A 19510-nucleotide genomic window follows, 5' to 3' on the forward strand; every position below is an offset into this window, starting at 1 on the left:
ATATATTATGGAAGTATATGCTATCTTACAAGTTGAAATATAGAAATTTTCTTGGCAGTATTTTGTTTTACAGTATTTGTTAATGATGGTATCGCTTATTAACACTTGATTGAGTGATTATAACTCAATTTTAAATGAATACATTTCAATATTCAGTTTAACTAAATGGTAGCTTTAACTATATACGAATCTTCTAATGCTTGAGTTATATCATATATCTATGTAATAAAACATACACCTTTAATTCATCATTACTGTTAATTAAACAAGGCGTTATGCAAGAAAGGATTTGAAAACAAAACTATTTCTTATATCTGACACTACGCGTCGCTACTATTCGGTGGTTTTAAAAAATTTGGTGGCTTTCCATTGTATTTATGTAGAAAGGTTGTAAAAAGTATTGATGCTGATTGTTAAATGTAATGATGTTTTTTGTTACTGTTACATAATTATATATATTGTTTCAGTGCTGGATGAACTTCATTAAACCAATGATTCTTCTGACTGTGTGCATGAACTTAACGTCAAATACTGTAAATTAAAACTAGAATCTTGGTTCAGTCAGTGCTCGGCGTCATGGTAGATACAAACAAAGTTTACCCTTGTCTTGAGTAAATGTGAGATTCGAGAGTGAGATTTGCAAAAGACGTATTGTACAACATTTACTCTCTTAGTTTTTGAGCTTGTAACGATTGAGATTAAGACTAATTCCAGGGAAGAATACGATCGTTCTGTCTAATCAACTAAGTTATATTGGTACTAGGCCTAGGTAAGCATATTGTCAGTTTTGTATAGAAATTTAAATTAGTAAATGTAATACAAATGTGTATGAATGGTACTTTAATGTATAAAAACCTTAATTAGCTCGCTGTAGCTTAGGTTTCAGACTCAAAAGTTTAAAAACAAAACAGCATTTTCCAGATGGAAACAAGATGATCACATTAATTCTGAGCTTTTTAAGAAAAAAAATGGAAAGTTTAAAATGTGATAAGTCTCCTGAGAAATGGCAAATGAATGTTTCTGACTACCCTGGATTGTCTTTCAGGTTCCAAAATTTTGTCTGAGGCCTTAAAGATTTTTAAAGCTAAGTTACTGTTATGATTTATTTTTTTTTTTAGGCAAATAGATGATAAATGACTTTTAAATATAATAAATGCAAGGTAATTCATGTAGGTTGTATTATAAATTATAAGTAATTATAATGGAAATAATTGTAGCAGTGTTATGGAGTAAGATCGTGGTATTCTGGTTGATCATTTTCTTATGCCCTTCAAGCAATGTGCTATTGTTAGTGGTAGATGTAATATATAGTTGAATGATAAGGGCTAACTTTGAATGTTTTTGTTTGTTTTTCTAAGCTGGAATGGAATGGTCTAAATGGACCAACAGGTTTGTTATTGTACATACCATTTCAACATAATTATTTTTATAGTAAGGGCATCATCATCTATTAGTGTTTATTTCACACTGTCACTAGAACTCTTTCTTACAAGGTTTAGTGTTAGAAATTTTTGGATCTTATTGTTGTTAACTTGTTAGATATCATTGGTGTTACAGAGTACTGTTTTAACAAAGATTATTAATATGCAACATTTATTTTTTGGTCTTTTTAGAAACTATTAAAAATAAAGGAGGGGGAGATTAGCACTGTTTTCATGGTGGCATATTAATTAAAATACAATGTTTTAGGGAAGAAATACTTAAGCAAAAAAGAAACTTATTTTCTTCAGTTCTCATTGGCTTATTAGAGTCATATGCATACAGGTATTGATGGAAACATTTGTTGTTCATGGGAGATTTTGAAGTTAAAGAAATGGGTTAAACATTTCTTTGCCATTATTGTAATACCAGGGCAAAAGAGTAGATGGTTGATCTAAATGGAAGGAATGTAAATACATTTTTAAAAGAGGTTATGGTATGACTGGACTAAAACATTTTACATTATTTGTATAACTTAATTATGTACATGTTTTATTGAACATTTTCAGTACTGATAAACAGTTACAAATGAGTAATTTAGTACTAATAGATGCATTTCATAAGGATCTTTGTGTTCATTCTTATAAAAATGTGGGTTCTAAACATGGTGGACCCCTCTTTAATGTGAAAAACAATAAGCAGCTAAATATGTGAACATCAGTGTTGGAAGTTATAATAATCTGTTATTAGTATGTGTTTATGAATATGCCAGTCATACTGGTAATATTGTGGTTGTATGTCTAAATTTGATTATATAAAGATATTTTGCAAGACAGGTAGTTTTAAAAAATATGCATATGATTGGCCATTAAAATGGTATAGAAATTAGAAATAGTTTTATTACGGAGTGTTTAAAACTAAACAAAATGAAATTCATTAATGGTACTGTTAAATGTCAAATTGATATTGAGATATGTAAAAATAAGTTTGTAAGGTCACACTTAAATGTACTTTGTTTGATGGACAGTTCTGGTTCATAAAAAGTTAGCCATAAATACAGCAAGCCTCAGAATTGTGTTGCCAATGTTCAAAACCAGGAGCCACTTATTTATTACTTGTTGAACTGACAATTGCATGGCATGTATAAGCAGATGAAATTAACTACCTGTAATTTCACTTGTACAGTAAACAGACAGCCATGTTGTAACTATGATGTGAATGAAACATCGATGTTATGATTTTACTAACACTAAAGTTTGGTGCCAAAGAAATCACAAAACAATATGTATTGTCACCCACAAATGTTAAAAATTGCAAAATGCAATTTTGACAAAACACAGGGCAACTCTTGTGTTTGATGGATTGTGAACAATGCTTTAATTGAACTGTGCTGATTAACATGTTCAGTAAACAGTTGGAAAGTAGTGGAGCTAATCAATACTATTTAATGGAAAAAGAACATTAATTTGTTCACCACTTGATTTAAGTGTGAAGGATACTGGACAATATTCAAGTTTATATGTATTAAAGGTATTATAAGATATCTTTGTTAAAATAATTTATACTAAATGACAATAAACTTGATGCTTAGATAAATGGATTTAAATTTGTACTTGGGTACATTTTTCTGATTTTGTAATGATTTACTTTTATTGCAGTCATTAAAACTTTTATATTGCCATAACTGTATTGTATTGAAATGTCATTGAAATGTGTGATCATGCTCTATCTGAGAACTATGCATCATGACAGTAGCCCTGCAGTGTAGTTATCACTGAAAAAAAAAAACTGTCATGTAAAAAGCACCCACGCCTTTAAGTAATCTAGTATACAAGGATGAAAGAGTGCTCCTTTCAATAGACCAATTACACCAGATTTTATAGTATTTCTTTGTATGGAACAGCATGAATATCCATTTCATTCTCCAGCTGCTTGAAGTATGCAATGGTTAAATGGATATATTGTTGAAGCAACTTGTTTATATGTCACATTAATCACTTTTCGAGCAGAGATCTTCTTTAGTAATATTGTGTACTGTTGCCTGTGACATATGCATAGCTATTACCAGCAATATTTGTGTTTGTAAATTCTAACCTGTTACAAAGTACCACAATTTGCTTACTGTGACTGGAGTATAACTTGTAGATCTTTGAGGATGTTTTCAGTGCTGAGAGTTGATCTGTATACCAATTTTTGCAATGCCATTAAGTACAAGGGATATCCTTATTTTGCAGATTCTAAATCCCCAGTCTGAACACATCTTTATCAAATGAATGTATGAATAATTTATCTGAAAGGGTTCCCCACAGTGTGTATTCCTGTATGTGGTGAGAGGACCTCCGAGGGAAGGTTTTGTTCTTTCAGTCTACCTCCTCTGGGATCTATATATTCACCCACATGTTTGCCGTGCATGGTGACCTGTGAAAAGGAGTAGAGAATCCTGGTGGTTGAGGGGTCCAACCCTAACACACCACTTTAGTCTTGAACTCCTGAAGACAGGTGGCCTTGGGGTAGTGCCCCTAGTGTCAGTCAGCTGGTCCACTTGGGTTAGGATCAACCAAGTACAAGTGTTGGATGTTCTCAATAGGTGTTGTGGACATTGTATCTGATGCTGGTGTTTGGGTATAGTGCTCTCAAAACCCCGGCATTGCTGCATTGTTGTGCATCCCCTCATGGGGCTCCATGGTGGATGGGTTTAGTGGGCACTGAAACATTCTTTTTCTATTATGGACCTCCAGATAAAAACTTAAAATAGTGAAAAAACATTCCACAGGTAAATGACCATGTCTTGAAGATTCCGAGCAGCAATTTTCAACATCTGTAACACAAATACCTCATTTTCTTATATTACATTCTATTTCAGACAAATCATCAGGGAAAATATCTCCCTTTTTTTATTCAGAAGGGACTTGCTGGCTCTCCAAAGTCAATCAAAAAGCTTAGCTCAGGTTACATATTGTTGGAAACATCCACATATAAACACAATGAACTCTTACATTCAAATCTGATTGAGGATATACCCATTGAGATTATGCCCCATGGTATTTTGAATTTGTCAGGAGGGGTTATTGTTGAGAGGGATTTGAAGAACATCCCTGAGTAGGAGATTCTTGCTGGTTTCTCCACCCAGAGAATTTCTGCACTTAAGCGCATCTCCACTCGCAAAGATGGAATTACCATGCTGACCAATCTCCTCATTCTGACATTTACATCACCACATCCACTTGCCACCATCAGGGCAGGTTATCTTAATTGCAAGGTATGGCCATACATTCTAAACACATTCAGATGTTTCCAGTGTCAGCAGTTTGGTTACTTGAAGATGTCATGTCGTGGTTCCTTGACATGTGCTTATTGCAGTGGCAAGGACCATGATGCCTATGAGTGTAAAATAGACCCTCATTGTGTCAGTTGCAATGGCTCTCACTCACATCTCCCATTTTAATCCTGGAGAACTTTAATGGACATCATCCCCTCTGGGGAAGTGCTGATATTGATAGGAGGTGTTGTTCCGTAGAGTATGTGCTCTCTGTTCACAACTTTTCTCTTTTCAATACTGGTTCTTCTATTTACTTTCATGCACCTAGTCAGTTCTTTACTGCTATTGATCTCTCAATTTGCCCCCCCCCTCATTATTCTCCTATTTTTCATGAAGAGTTGACAATAATCCACGAGGCAGTGATCATTTTCCTATATTTTGAGAGAGACTGGCCATGGTTGATGCCACCCAACCCGTGTGTCCTGGTGGAAGCTGGATCATGCAAACTGGCCCTCTTTCACGGCTCTCGCAGAACTTGATCCTACCATCATCTGTAAGCCATGAATAGACGACTATGTGGCAGCAGTAGCTGACTGTATTATATTAGCAGCTGCTCAATGTATTACTAAAACCTCAAAACGTTTTCCATGATATCCTTATTTGTGGTGGGATACTGCCTGCCACATGGCATGGAAGGCTCAAAAACAGGCCTGGGATACTTTCTGTAGATATCACACAGTCTCGAACCATGTTGTTTTTAGCAGGTGCATACACATGCTCAGTTGGTTAGACGTCAAAGCCAGAAGGAATCTTGGATTAAGTTCACAACCAGCATATCTTCTACCACCAGTTCTAAAGTCATATGGGACAAGATTCGAAAGGTCAGTAGGCAATATAATTCTGTCCCCCTCTTGATCTTCCTCTCTGATAGCCAGGATGTAACTGATACCTGGAGCATTGCTGGTACTCTAGGTGAAAGCTTTTGCTGGGTATCTAGCACTTCTGCTTTTTCCTCCACCTTTTTAGCCATCAAGACTTGGGAAGAGTGATTACCTCTTTCCTTTTGAGCTGATTGTCTCTGTGACTATCATCGTCCCTTTACACTGGTGGAACTCAAACTGGCCCTCCATCAGTCTAGCAGTACATTGGTTGGATCTGATGATGTACACAATGAAATGCTGCACCATCTATCTCCTGCTTCTCTTGCTATTCTTTTGATTGTTTTTCACCAGATCTGGCAGGAGAATGTCTTTTCTGATGCCCAGCACCAGGCTATTGTCCTACCTTTTTTTAAGCCAGGGAAGGATCCAAAGATTCCTTCAAACTACCATCCAATTTTTTTGATGAGCTGTCTCTGTAAGATCTTGGAGAGGATGGTTAATACTCATCTTATTTGCTTCCTCGAATCAAACAACCTTCTCTTGCCCACCAAGCATGAGTTCTGATGACAGCGTTTCACCATGGACCACTTGATTTGACTTGAAACATCAATCAGAGAAGCCTTTCTCAAATGACAACATCTTGTATCAATATTCTTTGACATTGAAAAGGCTTATAATAAAACAGAGGTATAGTATTTTACAAGACCTCCATTTATATAGGTTACATGGCTATTTGCCCATTTTTTTAAAAAACCTTTCAATGGACAAGCAATTCCAAATTCATGTGGGTTCAACACTTTCCCATTCTTTTCTATAGGAACATGGAGTTCTTCAGGGCTGTGTTTTGAGTGTCACACTTTTCACTGTATAGATTAATGCCATCATTGAACAACTCCCTTTCACTGTTATAAACGGGCTCAACATTGGAGAATTTCACTTCTCATGTCAGTCATCGAACATGAGGTATATAGAGCGGCAGCTACGGACTGCCCTTAGTCATTTACTGAAGTGGACCACAGCAAACGGCTTTAACTTCTCTCTCTCTAAAACCTTTTGCATGCACTTTTGCTGCCAACAGGGTATTCACCCTGATCCTGAACTCCGTACTGGTGAAGTTGTGCTGTCTGTGGTCCCTGAGACAAAGTTCTTGGGACTTATCTTTGACTGTAAGCTAACCTTCATACCACATATCAAGCAGCTACGGGTCAAGAGCACTGAACATCCCCTGTGTCCTCTCTTCCACCACTTGGGGTGCAGATCGACATTCTATGCTAAAGATATATCATGCTCTCATTCAAGTGAAACTTGACTATGGATCACTGGTCTATGTCTCTGCCAGAACCTCAGCCTTAAAGATGCTGGATCCCATTCATCATAAAAGACTTTGCCTCTACACTGGGGCTTTCTGCACTTTCCCAGTTCAGAGCTTATACATAGTCTCATGAACCTTCTTTGCACCTCTGCTGTTTGCAATTACCTTTTCATTTCGAAACTTCGTTCCTTACCAAAGCATCTTACTTGGGGTTGTGTTTTTCTTCCTCGGTTGGCCATACTTTTACAGAACAGAAGATCTGCCATTGCCCCCTTTGGCCTTTGTATCCAGACACAGTTGCATGAATTAGGTCTCTCCTTGGATAGCGTTGCTATATCCACTGGTCAGCTCAGCTCATCCCACCATGGCTTCTTACAGTCCCCAAATGTGACCTATCTTTAAGTCATCTGAGAAAAGCAGACACTCCCAAATGAAAATACTGTTTTTATTATTTATTGAACATCTTTTGAACTATCCTTCCATTCCTAGTTATATAGATGGTTCAATATCAGGTGACTGTGTGGGCTCTGCCATGGTTTGTTGTGGTTTGGTGGTTGCTCACAGAATCCCCTCCACAGCTTCTGTGTTCACTGCTGAACTGTATGCCATTTCTCTTACCCTGGATCACATAGAAGTTAACCAGTATTCAAACTGCACTATTTATACTGTCACGCTTAGTTCACTACTGGCCCTGGAATTGCTTCATGTTACTTCACACCCTGTTCTTGCCAATATTCAAAACAGACTGGCCCATTTCTCTTTAACATCTACTTCTATCCAGTTTTTCTGGACACTGGGCCATATTGGTATTTGCAGGAACAAGCTTGCAGACACGACAGCTAAATCTATCTGCTCTGGCAGTATCACTGCTGTGCCTATTCCATACATGGACTATGGTCCTGTATTCAGGGCTCGGCTCCATGCCAGCTGGCAGTTGACTTGGAGTGAGCAACATGAAAAAAAGCTTTTCCAAATAACACTCTATATTGGACTTTGACCATCTTGCTCTTGTAAGTACCAGAAAGAAAAAGTTGTTCTAACTAGACTATGCATTGGTCACAGTTTTTTAGCTCATTGTTTGTCTTTTTTTTTTTTTTTTATCTGGAACTGATGAACCAATGTGTTATCTGTATAATACTCAGATCACAATAATCCACATTTTACTTTCTTGCTGTTGTTGAGACTCTCAATGATGGCACCATTTTAAACATGTTCTATCCCAAGGTTTGTCCATGACATTAGACAGTGTTATTGGTGATGGTGACACTCTTTACCTTGGTAGTGTTTTTAGTTTTTTAAAGGCCATTAATCTTTTTAATGACATTCAATTTTTTTAATTTATACATTAGACCTTTTTTAATGTGATTCCCTTTTTAGAATCACAGTCCATCTAGTTTGATTTGAAATTAGAAAATGGCCATAACATCAAAATACATGAAACCAGGACTGGAAAGGTCAACTTCAGATGACTAACACTGATGTTTGAACCACCCTCTAGTCATCCTGGTGAGTTATTACTAAAATCTTGCTACAAGTCTTTTAAAACTGTTATTACTTTTTACTTTTTGAAAATGGCCATAGAGTCAAATAACTTGGAACCAGGAATGGAAAGGCCAATTTCAGGTGACTGATGGTAATTTTTGTACTTATCTATTAGTCTTCCTGATGAGTTATGATAATTACAATTATGCTACAGAAAGTCCTTTACAAATTGTATTACTGTAGTTTTTCTCATAATGTTGTAGACTAGATGTAAACATTGGTTTTATGCTATTTATGTTTTGTTTTTTTTTTACTTTTTGTTTTACCTTAATTTCCTTTTGTGAATTTTACTAAATTTCATTTAATTTTAACTTTTTACCAGATGTTTGGTGCAGATAGCCCAGTTACTTTGTGCCATAAAACACCAAATCAACCAACTTACAAAATTCCAAACAATGTAAAAATTTACTTCTATTGTATGCTGTTCCACTGAAGTGAAATTGACTTTTCTTATATCAAACAGCTATGTATATTGACTCTGAAGAAGCCACAAAAGCAAAACATTGGTTTAAGTAAAAACATATATTTTTGTATTTATCTGGAGCGTAAAGGTAATTTTTTCTTAACTTTTATCAAAATGACTTTATATCAACTGCTTATATGCAAATTAAAAATTATATTAATGTAAGATACTGATCTCTCTGTACTTTCTTTGTTTTTAGTGCCAATTGTTCTAGCTTTAGTTGTTGCCTGTGTGCTTAATGTACAGTTGTCACATGTAACAAGTAAGATTAAAATGAAGTAAATCACACCTAAATCTTTCTCTTAAACATCACCAGTTTTTTTTCACACAAATATTGCCTTTTTATTATTTCTATTTTCAAAGCTGAATTCATCAGTTTATTTGTGATTAAAACAAACCACATCTTAAAATATTTTTTTAAGATTAAAAGTTAAAAGAAATTGGCTGATTTTGCCTAGTAAACTTTACAAGAGTTCTAAAACCTCTATTAATTGTGTAAAATATCGGAATCTGTCATTGATTCCAATTCATTATCATGATTATTATTGTATATAAAAATCACTTAACTTTAATTGTTAATTAATTACTAATCTTTTTGAAACATTAGATGTTATTACAAATTAATTATGTTCTATGTTTCAGCACCTAGTCTACCACAATTCTCTGGGAAGTCCTGAGGGGATACTATTTGTGGTGGTAAATGTCAGGATTCATTTTTGGATTTCCTTGTTAAAAGTTGGTATGCTGCCCACTTAACTGGTGTCTCTTTTATTATGACTTGAATCATTTAACTGTTTGAATGGTTTCACGGGAATTATCCATATCTGCTAACTTTGGTAGAATGGCTTAGTGTATTATCAGTTAGATGAATGCAGAGATATTGTTTTATCTTTCTGTTGTGTGGATCGTATTCCATCACACGTCTTTATATGTCCTTTTATTGTATAATGGTCTGTTATAGATAGAGCAACATTACACAATCTTTAATGTCTGTTATATCCTTGGATTCTGTCTTTTGTTTCTCCCAGGTATTGAAGGAAGTCCACAGTTAAAAGGTTTGTAAATTGCATTTAAGCTCTCAATCATGTTGTTGATTTTGGGTGAAGCTCTATCTTTATACTGTTTATACCAACCTTGTACATTTTCAGAAATACCTTTGTTATATGGGAGTATAATTGTATTTTTGGAACTTTCTTCCTGTTCATGGTTCTAATCTTTTTTTTCATCAAATGTTCTGGATATACAATTCAAGGAGTATCATAGTGATGTTTTTTCTCTTTCTTCCTACCTTCTTTGTTACAAATTTTATTCACTCTGGAGACCAGACATTCTGTAATGCTTATTTTTACACTGTTTAGAAGGGGATTAAGAATAGTAATTTGTATATCACTTAGACAACAATGGACACTCTGTGGTTGTTTGAAAAAAGAATGGAATTTATTGTGTATCATGAGGCAAATAAAGATTCAAACACAATTAACAGTCATTGTTAGAAACTGTTTAAGAAATTAAGGTATAAAAATAAATATGCTTAGACCACCTTTGATAAACAAAAAACCAAGTTTAGTATTATTATTCTGAGAATAATGGAACTTGTATCTTAGAAACATAAATTAATTGTAAACTTGTATTTATTCTTATAATGAAAAAAAAAGAATGTTTCATTTTACTGAATGTTTTAATTCTAAAGAGATTATATTAAAAGATCTAGATATAACTACAAGTTTGATTTTAGTTTATGATCCTCATTAGTGAAGTTCCAGGTTAATATATTACCTTCAGATTTAACCTGGTGTTTTTTACACATTAACACCAGGAATGGGCTTGCTATCACTCTAAACTCTTATGGATCACTGAAATGCAGGTTCATGGATAAAACCATTATTATTTACTTGTGAATCTTCTGACAATTTTTGTTTGTTTCTGTAAATGAGATTGGTAACACCAATTCGTGGTCCAAGTTGTTAAGAAACACTGATTTAACTAACTCAGAAATATCTAATTTTGTGTTTTCAATTTGATGAGAAACTAATGAATTATGCACTAATATTTGTAAAGAATGTTTATATTAATTTTGGTGCTATTTTCATTCTTTATTTTAAATAGAGCTTACAGACCTTTTCTTGATGCAAGAAGTAGGCTTGGGGTTTAATTTCACTGAGTATTCAAATAGGATATATAAGCTACTTTGAAATTTTATGCTTGATGTGAACAAATGACAAAACTGAAATAACTATAGTCACCTTTCAAATGCTCATGTGATAACAGTAAATAAACTTATGAACCACCAAAACATTTTATTAATATTTCATACAATGAATGAACTACATGTACACTGCTGCATCATTTTAGATTATCAGACCGGGCTTCACCAGTATTTAAACAGTTGTAATATCTATGATGGAATCCATGACATGTTACAGTTTTCAACTTTGATTTGATGGAAAGCATTTGTAATCTGTTGTTTTCAATTCATTGGTGGTTTTGGGTTTATTTATAGACATCCTCCAGAATTATCTGAAATAAAAATAAAACTTTTAGAACTGATATACAGAAGTTGCAAAACTTAAAGAATGGGTACATTGTTTTAGGTCACCCTGTACATAATCATGGGGAGACTTCATAAAGAAGTAAACAAAACTTGCATGTTGAATGAAAGATTATATTTTAAGTTACTCAGACATAAATATAATATTATATTAGTCTTGCATTATAGATATTCTCATTATATAACTATTAAAATATGAAACTAGAAAGTGTATGTTGACTGATGTCACTGTTAGCTTTTTAACTTTGAAGTTGGACAAAAATGTAACATCTGCTGTGTATCTGTATAAAATACATTTATGTGTTTAACGGTTGAGAAAACTTTAACTTTCTTAGCAGAGAAATAAAGTTGAGCATTCATTTTATACGTTTTATTTTTAGAGTATTATTAAACAGGAATATACAGGTAATTCACAGTTAATATATGTGAGTGTGTGTCTATGTATATATAATACAGTGCAAAACAGTAAGTTAAGTGTTTTATTACAGCATAACCTAATAATTTGTGGCTGTTCCCTCAAGTGTATCATACTGTAAAGATGATCCATTATGTGTGTCTGTGTATATTAGCATCCATCACTCAATGTTGATTGGTTCCATTAAGGTACTTTTGGTATAGTAACTGGAAACTGTCAGATACATGGGTTATTTTGTTTTAAGGTTTTGAGGCACATTTCCAATTTTTTCTGGACTTTTAGCTTTGAATTTAAAGAGGTTGTTAAGGATTTAATAATAAATAATGAAGATAAATATCTAATAATGCCATTTTATACAATTTTAAGGGGCACCCTAAGCCAGTAGTTAATTACCTTGAAATCTTCGTAAAAGTAAGAGCCTTTATCAATATTATTTAGGTGATACCTAAGGGCTTGTTATTTCGAAGTAAATTTAACTATTTAATATAATCTTCTACAATCCAAAATTGTTGCTGAGACAAAACATCAAGAAGTTAAATTACTAATGCATTCTTATTAATATTAACTAAAGAGAAGCTATTCTGTACATTTTCGGTGTATATATATAAATTTGCATATATACATAACTGACGCATGAAACAATATTTTGTGTTTCAATTATGATGTCATATATATGTATCTATATATATATATATATATAGCAGTGGAATTACTATATCTGTATAATTGTGAGGTTTATTATGTGACAGCATTGTTCTAGTTCCAGTGATTACCTCAATGCGGTAGATTTGGAACTCAGCATCGAGCTCACGTGGTAACCATTTCTTTAATTATTGTTTTTCTTAGATACTCTGTGACTAAAATATATGGAAAGTTTTGTATTAATCTGTGTGGTTTCACGCATGTTCGGCGTGTAACGTATTTTGTCTGCGGACACGGTTCGTGCTCTTATAAGTTATCGTAGCGTGAGAAAACGTCTATCGAGGGCGCACCTGTCGCCGGAAGTGGTTGACCTTGTTTTTTCGTGTGTTTTTTTACAAGTGGGGACCTCTGCAGTTGGGTAAAAGACGGGTTGAAATGAGATTTGAATCATGACGTTATATAGCAGGAAACGTATGATGGCAAAGGGTACATGTTAAATTCAATTGTTTTTCGTCAGCAGTTATGTGTTGTGATTGGACCTACACGTTAGAGAAGCTGTTTTAGGCTTAGGTCACTGGATTGTTCGTACGTTTACTAATAACAGTACACAAGTTCTAGAAAAGAATAAAACATCACTGAGATTGCTTAACTGATTTGAGGAACCTTGTGTAAGTACGTGTATTGATTGAGCTAGACTATAAATAATGCGTCAGAACATAAAATAAATATTTATTATGAGTACTTGTACGCGACAAATATTATGCACAGTTACGCATCAGTTAAAAAAAGAAAAACCAAATGCTCGATCGATCTTAAATAGTGGCCTTTCCTCAGAGTTAAGTTGCATGGCATTTTGCCATTTACTCCTGTTGACTGAAAGTCCACTTTATAAAAAATTCCGAGTTATTTTGGGTTTTGATTTTGATTCTAATTTTCTTCTGTTGATTCTATATTCTCTTGAAATATTTATTTCGTGTTTTGATAATTTAAATGTATATATAACGAATATATATTGATACTTTGGTCATTTCGTGATTTGAAATATTTACTTTTAATCGCCTTCTGTGCATCGGCGCCAAGAGAAGAGGGGTACATACACTCGGTATGTATACTTGTGTGTATGGTGATCATATATAATTACACATGTTCGTCAATTAATTTGTTCTTTGAGTGTTTAGGAATTTCCTCTCAAGGCTGAACAAAGGTTATCTGTGCTAACCGCCTCTGATTTTAAACTGAGAAAGGGAACCATCTAGCCAACAACATCCATCGTCCATTCTTTGACTAGTTTGATCGAGTGGCAGGAATTGACTATCTATGTTTCCATGTTTCCCAAAGTGATCAATGTTAACTACAAGGCCACGCCTATCACGTTGAACCTTAGGTCATTCGAGCTATTCTAATAATAAAGTCATACAGAATAATTTTAATTTGTTTTGTTTTCTCGTCGCTTATATGCGTTTAGTTTAAAATAACTGTTTTTGTGTCCCTAGAGAGCCGGTGGTAAGTTTCCTAACTTACAGCGGTAAAATCTGTAGTTATTTTCTCTGAGGTGAACAGAGCGAGGGTAGCCCATTGCGCAGCTTTGAGCTAAAACTACAACTAATACTATTTTGTAAGGTTAAAAACCGTATACTTCCCCAAAAAATATTCTGTATATGTATATGCGCGTATACAAATTTTATTTTCACGTAGTCTCACTCTAATGTTTACTTCGTTGCTGTCTGTACCACAATGTTTGACCCCTCATGTTAGTAGATGTATTGAGGTGTAACGAGAGATATCACACACTCGCATGGATTCAGTTATTTTCATAGTTTACGTTGTATAGGTTGGTCAGTTTATGCCACAGTTTAACCCAACTGCAGTTATTAATACGTCAAAACAATCTTACAACGCTTGTGTTTGTTTAGTTTACTGTTTTGCTGGGATTTCTTTCCAAGTTAATGATGTAACTTCATAAAACGAAGTAGTAGCATTTAAAACGTATGTACTGTTATGATTTGTTTTTTTCGTAATGCGCGTTTGTGTATTACAATTGTAACGAACGCTACGTAATTTTCGATACAAAAAACGTTGATAAACTATATACGTGAGGAGATGTAATACAAGGATTTAAATTTAAATTCAGTTCATTGTAATCAAGCTTCTTGAAAACATTAGCAGAGTATTTTGATTCGTTTTCGCTTAAAAGAAGTATGCTTGAAATAAAATGTTCATTGTAGTTGATGAATAGGCTACACGAATGTTTGTTGTTTAATTAACCTTATGATATATAGATGGCGTTGTAAAAGGTAATAAGATGTTGAAGGTAATTTTTTTTTTATCTCTATTATTATTTTGTAGTCGAACCAGGATATTTCCATAAGAATAAAACTTTTTGTGGTCTAATGTTTGAAAAATGTATCATAGAATATCTGCAGAGAAAGAAACGGGGTGAAATAATACACTTATCAAGCTTCACTTCATTACAACGTTCGGCTCTGAAACCTTATAACTAACTATGTAGAATGGAAGAGCAACTTATTATGATAATAAATTTTATCTTTAAGCCTAAATTTTGACTTGTCGACTTTTAGGTAGGATCGTAAGCTGTTATTTGTTAACGCTTAACGGTGTGGGTTTTGCGTCAGTAATAAACAAACGCTGTAAATGTCTAGCATTTGATCGTACACGTTTGATGTATGAAAAAAAAAAAAAACAGAAGAAAATAAATTTTAGCGTAACTGGTTTAGGTGAAGAACAACACAGCTTTGTGGTTGTAAGGTGTTTATTCGGTCGAATGCACCCTTTGTTCGCTGTATGTCTTCCATAGCATGAGGTTGTGAATATGCGTCTGTGTGTTCCCTGTTTTTGAAGGGTTTGTTACCTGCAGGAGCTAGCGATGTTTAAATCTGTGTACATGTATGGCTGTTTTTGTAGGGTTTCAATATATGAGTACCGTTCATTGTACTGTGAATTTAAAACACCTAGCGGGCTTTGACGTTCCTTGCTTTTTCCTTGCTGTTTCTATAATCAATTCAGTTATAAATGTCAATATTAAAAATATACTTGCTCGAGTGTTTGAACATCAATTAGAAATATAAACTGAAGTTTATCAGTGATGCTTTTTGTTCTCTGAATCGCAGTAAATTTAATGTAATTTATCTAAGATATAAAATGTTTTCAAAGTTGTTTATATGTTTAATATGCGTATTAACCACTGTTTTTCAATACCAATGCATAATATATATAATTTACATATTTCGCACAACTGACTATCTGCGTCAACTTTTCTTTGTTAACTGATAAACTAGAGGGAAGACAAGTACTTTACGGCACCCAGTGCCAATCATTAAGCTATTTTTGTCTAACCGGCCTGGCATGGCCTGGAAGTTTGTGCACCCGACTCGCAAAACCCGGCGCTGAACATGGTTATACTATTAGCCATAGGGACATTACGATGTAACGCCTAATACCATTATTTGTTAGTAAAAGCGTAACCCAAAAGTTCGCGGTGGGTGCTGTCGGCCTGTTGCCTTTTTTCTGATTGGCAGTTCAAAATCAGATATGGCAACAGATGGCCTAAGCATCCATTGTCGTAAGCAATAGAGACGCAACCTTGCTTAACCAAACAATGGAATCTGACTGTCACCCTTTTATATCCATTGCCTCAAAATGCACATTGCAGTTTTGTTTGGTTGTAACGGGACACGAACCAAACAACACCTCGAATCCGCAATCTGGTGCACTAACCACTAGATCATGCCAAGCTGTAATACCTATAGTTAAGGTGTTTAGAAAAGATAAAAGCTCTCACAAAAAATTTAATATTGACTAGAACAGTTTGAAAAGTATGAAAGGACTAATTCTGCGAGTTGCTTTAACACTGTCGTGCGCACGAGCTTTTCCCACTTTTTAAACTACTTCTGAAACATTATTCATCAAACGAAAATTAATAGAACAATCATCAAGTAAGTGGTATGTAAATTATCGTATATAATTAACTATTTAGAAACTTCCACGTGTATGTGACTTAGAAGAAAAATTGAAGCCTAATTAATGGCTTTGTAAAAAAACGAAAAATATTAAATAGATATATGCAATATATTGTGTTAAATATTAAGTCACTCGAGTTGAATGAATATATGCAGTTGGAGTACTAGTTAGTATTTGATATGAAAGTAACAAATCTTAAAACTTTCAAGAAATATTACAATATCATGTTCCCACTTTTTACAGTGATTCAATAATCAGTACTTACCTGAAATGCTGGCTGTATTACCACTATCTGTTTATAAATGTTACCAATTCTATAATTTAAATCTGTTATGTGGGTTAATAAAATAATTCTAAGGATTGTATAACGTACATATGCTATAATTAAGCACAATAGCGCTTAGTATGTAGGGGTGAACCGAGAAAAAAAAAAGGCGCTGCCATATTGAATCCTTTACTCTACGATGCTTTCATATAATTGCTGAGGTTGAGTTTTGTTGTTGTTTTGTTTTTTGAATTTCGCGCAAAGCTACTCAAGGGCAATCTGCACTAGCTGTCTTTAATTCAGCAGTGTAAGACTAGAGGGAAGGCATCTAGTCATCATCATCCACCGCCAACTCTTTGGCTACTATTTTACCAACGAATAGTGGAATTGACTGTAACATTATAACGCCCCAATTGCTGAAAGGGGTGAGCATGTTTGGTGTGATGGGGATTCGAACCCGCGACCCTCAGATTACGAGTCAAGCACCTTAACCCACCAGGCTGTGCCGGGCCAAAGTTGAGTTATAGCCTTATTTAAGCACCTAATAGCATTATCGAGTGTTTCATAACTTTTATGACACTAATATTATTCTTTTGTTTTATCATACATGTTGGTGTGGAAATAAAAAGGAAAAACTACTCAACAGTGAGTCCAGTTTATAAGCATATATTATTTCCATGTTTCATGATTTTCATTTCTGGTCCCTAGATGGCGGTACAAATTTGTTTTTTTATAATGACAAGGAGTGACTTAATTCACAAACAAAGGATCTGCCAAAAGCAATTTCAGTAAAAACAATGAAAGAAAGGAAAGGTAAATTAATATTCAAGATGTCAAAGAGATCTAATATTTATGCAACTGTGAGATTTGTGTATATGTTATTGATGTCTGAGTTTAAAAACTAGGTAGTTAGGGTGCTCAACTCGCAATCTGAGTGTCCCGGGTTCGAATACCCGTCCAGCCAAATATGCTCGCCCTTTCAGCCGTTTAGGAGTTGTAATGTGATAGTCAATCCAACTATTCAACTTGGTGGTGGGTGGTGATGACTAGCTGCTTTCCCTCAAGCCTTTCATTGCTAAATTATGGATAGCTAGCAGAAATAGCTCCCGTGTAGCTTTGCGCGAAATTCATACCAAACGAAAAACACTAGTTTCTTAAATATCAAAGCAATATGTTATTCTGAGGTGTAACTTTAAAATTTTCAGTAGGACTGAGAATGGCAGCCGTGTGTGTATGCTCGGTATTGTACTTCATGGTCTGTATGATGTCCTTATTAAAGAACATCACTTTAGCATCTGCTGAATTAGAGTGTATGAGATGAAATTGGAAGACTTGGGTTTTATAAATATCTCCTTAACGCCGATCCAGTGTAGGGACCATTCCAGTTTTACTGGCCTTTATCGTAATTCAAAATTAGAGAAACTGACAATATTTAATATTAAAGATATGTTACCATTGAATTATAAAAGTAAAGCAAATGTTCATTTACCAACCAACTTAAATGAAATTGTGTAAAATATATGGATAACATTTAATAAAAGATATCTGATGTTGTAATGTCAATGTCATAAAATACAGAAACAAAGTATGAATGAATACAAAATATCAATATATGGGTATCAATAGTTTTCCGAGAATAATTTTATCTATAACTAAATGTTGAATTCAAGGTTGAATAAAAGCATTTAACTTGAATAGTACTATACGTTCTTACCGTGGATAATAACAATAAGCTTATACGGTTGACCCGTTACATAAAGGCGACTTGTGTAGGGAGTTATATATGGACTTGTGTGTTCATTTTTACCTTGTTTGCGTATTTTTTTTTGGTATTGCCATCTATTTATCGACTTTGTTCTTAACTGTTGTAGAATTCCCAAAGTTATAGGCTAAAATAGAGCTGATGTTGAAGTTGCTGTTAAAATCGCACCTGAGTTATCGTAGTCAGTATTTTTATAAGAATTTGTAGCTTTATTGTACCGTCAATAGAAATTTTGTATAAAGAAATATATATTCAGTTATCCAGACAAAACAGTAATGATTTTTTTATCGTTATTGATATGATTGGTAAAAACAAATAAGGCGTGTTGGGTTTTTCAGAAACTTTACATACGTTTGTAAAATATATTGTTTTCAGTGCATTTGCATTTGTTTATTGCAAAAATATTTGGTCATTCTATGTGCAATTAGTGTTTTAGCTTTAAAAAAAAAAAACACGTCGCAAATGCTGTATCGTGGCTTATTTGAAATTTAGCTTTAGTGTATATGATGTACCATAGGGGATCATATTTTGAATACATGTCTTAAGTAGACGCATTGTTATAAAGTATTCTTCAGCAGATAGATCAGATACCAGTGTATAAATGATGAAGTGTGATTACAGTTGTTTTCATCAAATGACATTGTCTCCCGTTGGAACAGTGGAAAATCTTCGGATTTGCAGTACTAAAATCAGGGATTCGATTGCCCTCGGTGGACTAAGCATATAGCCTAGTGTGGTTTTGCTGTAAGAAAACACACACACAGAAATAACATCGATTTAGAAAAGAAAAAAAAAAAGACCATGACATCGTTACAAGGATGATGGGGGGTGCATGACTCCATCGTGTTTAACGTTACCGTCAGTGGTAAAATACGAATCTTCAACGTTGTGTTTTTTTTAGATCTGGTTATTAGCTTCTGGTGAGTCACTCTGGTCTTTGAATTGGAATGGACTTAATACATATAGAGAAAATACTAGAAATTAAACAAGCCTTGACTGAGAAGAAATGATTAATTCGACTGAT

General features: G+C 34.1%; 1 protein-coding gene across 8 annotated transcripts in view; it reads left to right on the forward strand.

The window, feature by feature from the left end:
- Window positions 1-334: 334 nt before the first annotated feature.
- Window positions 335-19510, forward strand: part of LOC143229404 (rap guanine nucleotide exchange factor 2-like) — a 171031-nt gene continuing 151855 nt past the window's right edge. For 6 of the 8 annotated variants that reach the window (XM_076461688.1, XM_076461696.1, XM_076461695.1 and 3 more), the window contains exon 1: window positions 335-769. The gene's annotated coding sequence lies outside the window, so the exon portion shown is untranslated. Of the gene's footprint in view, window positions 770-8248; window positions 8378-12908; window positions 13150-19510 lie in introns of those variants that run through there. The other 2 variants (XM_076461689.1, XM_076461693.1) reach the window with 2 other exon arrangements.

This window comes from Tachypleus tridentatus, chromosome 10 (genome assembly GCF_004210375.1).
Source record: "Tachypleus tridentatus isolate NWPU-2018 chromosome 10, ASM421037v1, whole genome shotgun sequence".
Classification (NCBI taxonomy): Eukaryota; Metazoa; Arthropoda; class Merostomata; order Xiphosura; family Limulidae; genus Tachypleus; species Tachypleus tridentatus.